This window comes from Gavialis gangeticus, unplaced genomic scaffold, assembly GCF_001723915.1.
Source record: "Gavialis gangeticus isolate Ggan-Ray unplaced genomic scaffold, GavGan_comp1, whole genome shotgun sequence".
NCBI classification, from domain to species: domain Eukaryota; kingdom Metazoa; phylum Chordata; order Crocodylia; family Gavialidae; genus Gavialis; species Gavialis gangeticus.
Window position 1 is genome coordinate 1,101,033 of NW_017729030.1, and position 4,948 is coordinate 1,105,980.

General features: G+C 48.9%; 1 long non-coding RNA gene across 1 annotated transcript in view; it reads left to right on the forward strand.

Moving 5' to 3' along the window:
• The first annotated feature begins 1,720 nt into the window (after positions 1–1,720).
• Positions 1,721–4,948, forward strand: part of LOC109301013 — a 19,100-nt gene continuing 15,872 nt past the window's right edge. The window contains exon 1 of the long non-coding RNA XR_002098405.1: positions 1,721–2,732. This is a non-coding gene — a long non-coding RNA (uncharacterized LOC109301013). The remainder of the gene's footprint in view (positions 2,733–4,948) is intronic.

Sequence of the window (4,948 nt, forward strand, 5' to 3'; positions counted from 1 at the left end):
ACGGTCACAAGCTGGCGGAGGGAAGGTTTAAGTTGGACATCAGGAGGCGCTACTTCACGGTCAGGGCGGCTAGGGTCTGGAACCAGCTTCCAAGTGAGGTGGTGCAGGCTCCCACCTTGGGGGTTTTTAAGAGGAGGTTGGATGACCACCTTGCTGGGGTCGTTTGACCCCAGTACTCTTTCCTGCCATGGCAGGGGGTCGGACTAGATGATCTTCTCAGGTCCCTTCTGACCCTAGAAACTATGAAACTATTATCCCAGCAAGATAAACATCCACCTGCCTCTTAAAAGAGTCCAGAGTAGGTGCTTGCACCACCTTTGGTGGCAGTCTGTTCCAGGCCTTGGGGGCTTGGACAGTAAAGAAGTTTTTCCTTATGTCCAGGCTGAAACAGTCTTGGAGTAGTTTGTGACCATTTGACCTTGTCATCCCATGGGACACTCTGGTCAACATACGCTCCCCCAGATCCTGATGTACCCCTCTTATATACTTATAGGCAGCAACCAGTCTCCCCTGAGCCTGTGCTTTTCCAAGCTGAAGAGTCCCATAGCTCTCAGTCTTTCATCATAAGGTCTGTTTTCCTGCCCTCTGATCATGTGCATGGCTCTCCTCTGCACCCTCTCAAGCTTCTCCCATCCTTTTTGAATTGTGGAGCCCAGAATTGGATGCAGTGCTCCAGCTGTAGCCTCACCAAGGCCGAGTACAGTGGGAGGATGACATCCTGGAATTTGCTAGAGAAGCATCTATGGGTGCAAGCCAGAGTTTTGCTCGCTTTGCTGGCTGCAACATCACATTGGTGGCTCATATTCATCTTGTGATCAGTCAACCCCCAAGTCCCTTTCAGCCAGGGTGCTAGCAAGTGTAGCACTGTTGAGCCTATAAGCATGTTGTGAGTTTTTCTTCTCAAGTGGAGTACCTTGCATTTTTTGGTGTTGAACGCCATCAGGTTTTCACCCACCCATTTTTTGAGCCTGTCCAGGTCAGCCTGGATCACTATCCTGTCCTTGGGTGTGGATGCTTTACCCCAAAGTTTGGTGTCATCAGCAAACTTGGCCAGTCCACTTCTGACACCAATGTCCACATCATTAATGAAGATGTTGAAAAGAATAGGCCCATGGACGGATCCTTGGGGGACCCCACTGGTTACGGCACACCACAATGATTGACTTCTGTCATCCACCACTCTCTGGGTCCAACCTGAGAGCCAATTCCCCAGCCAGCAGACTGATGTAGCCAAGGCCGCAGTTGGCCAGTTTTTCTATGAGATGGTCTTGGAATATCAGATCAACAGCTTTTTTAAAATCAAGATATATGATGTCAATCTCTTCTCCCTTGTCCAGGTGATATGTCACCTGATCATAGAAGGAGATGAGATTGGTCAGGCAAGAACGCAATAAACCCATGCTGGCTATCCCTCAGGATGTTGCCTTCACCCAGTTTGTCAAGAATGGTCTCTCTGATAAGTTTTTCCAAGATCTTCCCCAGGATAAAGTCAGGCTGATGGGCCTGTAGTTCCCTGGATCTACGTTCCTCCCTTTCTTAAAGATAGGCACCACATTGCTCTTCTTCCAATCTTTGGGCACTTTGCCTGAGTGCCACGAGCACTTGACAATCCATGTCAGGGGCTGAGCTATGATGCTTGCCGGCTCCTTAAGTACCCTAAGTTGTAAACTGCCTGGGCCGTAAACTTCAAGGTGTCCAGCCTCTCAGCGTGTTCCTTTACTTGGTCAACATTGATGAAGGGTAACAATTCCCCCTCCCTGTGGCCGTCCTGTACTGTACTGAGCAGGGCCGTCCCCTGGGGCTGGTGAAAAACCAATGCAAAATACCCATTGAGCAGGTTGGCTTTTTCTTGGGCGTCAGTTGTCAGTTGACCCATATGGCACAAAGGGGGTTAAAAGGCTCCCAGGGAAAGAAGCTGGGGGGTGGTGTACCGTATATGTTAGGTGCTGAAACACGAGGCCAGAGTACTTTCTTAGGGTCTGAGAAGAGACCTAGGGGCTGCAAGGCTGGCAGCAGCAGTGCCACATGAGGGAACTCACTCAGAGGGAGAGAAGGAAGATTGAGGTGTTGAGAGAGAAGCAGAGAGCCAGAGTTAGCTTCTCAGGGTCTGTGAGAAGGCCCAGGACTGTGAATTTACTCTTTATGGACCATGTTTATGTTTGTTTTACTGATTTGAGAATTTGTGCTTATGGAAAGAAGTGCCCAGGAAAATAAAGGACTGATCTGAGTAATCCCCAACCTGTTACACATGGTGGAGAATGCAGGCAGCAGTTTAAAGTGAACTGCAGCAATTTAAAGAGACATCCAACATGGAGAAGAGGGCCCTTTTAAAAGGGAAGAAATAGCTGTCTGCTGTACGTTGGGGGATGAAGGGTATCAAGAGAGGAGTGAAGTCTAGTGCAGCCCCTGATGCCCAAGAGGTACTACTATATGAACTACTAAAATATGAACTACTAGTCTTATCTATTTTCTGATGTGCTAGGTGAGGGTGCAGCATACCTGCAGTAGGAACTGGAGGTGGAATGCTAAAGCTACAAGCAAGCTGAGGCCGAAGTAGCTTCCCTGAAGTAGGACAGGAAGCAAAGACAGGAAATAAAGAGGGAAAAAATAAGGAACTGAGATGCGTGTTAGCAGCTGAGGTTGATAGAATTAAGGAGATCATGCAGCTAATCGCAGCAGAATCTGAAAAGAGCCAGACGTGAGAAGAGAAGCTGAGAGCACGCCAAGAAAAGGTGACCACAATTGCTTTGGGCCGGGGAAAAGGCCTGCGCCTGAAAAGTCAAAAGTCCTAGCAATGCAAGAGAGGCAGAGAAGCATAAGGCCACCATAAAGACCCTATAGAAATAGGTGGTTTGCAAAATAGGCATCTGCAAGAACTGCAGCAAGAGGTACAGTGCTAGCAAGGGAATTTGTAACAGGGTTCATCCCCAGGGGTGGCCATGATGCCTTTGGAGCCCCTTCAGCCTTTGTCAACCTGGGTCTCCTTGAAGAGTTTCCTCACCCCAATACCCACCCCCATGCCTTGCAGATGTCACATGTCCTGATCATTTTATAAGTGCCCCTAGGGGCTGTGGGTTTCTGGCTCTGTTCATCTGGCCCCTCTCTGGAATATGGGCACTTTGGCCCTCTTATTCTCTGGGTACAGCTCTCCTGGCCTTTGGTCCTTATCTTTAGACCTTGGCCCAGCTCCTAGGGCAGTTGAGACCCATGGGATGACCAGCCCTGCCAGTCTCTGGCTCTGGTCCTTCCTGGCCTTCAGCTCTTCTCCTTATATCCTAGCCCTATCTGCTCCCTAGCCCTCTAGCCTCTGACCTCTCCCCAGGCTCTCTGTTTTCTCTTTGGGCCATCTTGCCCTGCTCCATCTCTAGACCTCTGTTCTCTCTCTGAGCCCTCTAGCCCCTTCTTATCTTCCCTTAGTCCCTTCCAAAAACCACCAGTGTTGCTTACCTCAGTTCAGGTGTTAACCAGGAGCTCTGCAGCCCAGGAGCTCCTTTCTCCATGGCTTTCAGGGCTAGCCTGTCTAACTAGCTCCAGCTCTAGGTTTATACCCTGATAGCCCATGCCCCTATAGGCCATATGACTTCTACTTGCTCCCTGGCACACCTACTTTTCAACCACTAAGCTTCCTGCTACAGAAATATATACAGAATTAGAAGCTTTTGTTTTTGATACAAGAGGACCTCACAAGTGCCCATGCTCTTGTGAAGGAGCTTTTACCAATTGGGTATCTCTGTTACTATGAGTGTGGTGAACCAACTGCCAGGGAGACTAGAAAACAGGAACAGGGAGAGAGGAAGGGGGAGGCTTGAAGAGTCAAATTTTGCAGCCAGAGGAAGAATTAGAAGAGACCAAAATGAGGCCAGCCACAGATCCACAATAACAAAAATAGAGAGAGCCCTCCAGAGGGAAGGCAGCCAGAGACTAAGCAGGAAGTGGATCATGACCTAAGAATGAACCTGAAGAAAGAAAGTCCTGGGAAAAACCACACATCAGGGGCAGGTTCAAGTCTTGGTCTGGGAGAAGGTCCAGGACTGTGAATTTACCCTTTGTGGACCATGCTTATGTTTGTTTACTAATGTGAGCTGAGTAATCCCCAACCCATTACAGGGGTAGAATATAAAGTAATGTTAATTTCAGTGCATCAACTCTAATCCAGATAAAATTTAGCTTTATGCGTATGAGTAGCTTAAAATTTAGCATATACTTCAAGGCTTTGATGAATTATATCAAGGTGTACGGTATATTTATGCTGTACCCCTTAGTTGTGATAGGTAGAATTGCTGTAGGTATATAGGCAGAATTGCTGATTTACTATACAGTTTAATACAAGCATTTAATATATGCTTAGCTAAAGTTGTATTCATTTTGTGCCTTATTTAAGACCCATTTATGACCCCAAGCAGACATTATATTTGTTGTGCATTATATGTAGATGCCATACTGTGCCAGGGTACTTGGAGTCCCTGATACTTTAAGAGGAGGGTCTGTGTGAAGAATAGCTTGCAGGTGTGGCAATGGCCCAGAACTCAGGAGCTAGCCAGGCCTTGGAACAGATAGGCCTGGGAGCAGAGGGGCCAGGGGTCCAGAGCCCAAAAGGGGTGAAGCAGGTCTTGGAACAGATAGGCCTGGGGACATGAGCATGACCCAAGAGGGCTGCTGATGAATGATCTGGTGGTTGTGGAAGGGACTGAAGGAGAGGTATGGAGGTCCCAACTGGCTTAGCATCCAAGGGGGGCAAGGCAGGCCTTAGAAGAGAAGGCCTGGGGTCCAGCATGAGAGAGAGAAAGCTTGATTCCAGGAAAGACTAGGTACTTGGGGAGAACATCCAGCGCCTTGCGGGGAGGGGGGAAGCGGACAGGACCAAGGAGGTCCAGTGCCCTAGGGGGACTAGAGCAAGCACATCTGGTGATCTGGTGTCCGGGGGGGGGGGGGGGGGGGCCCGGGGGGG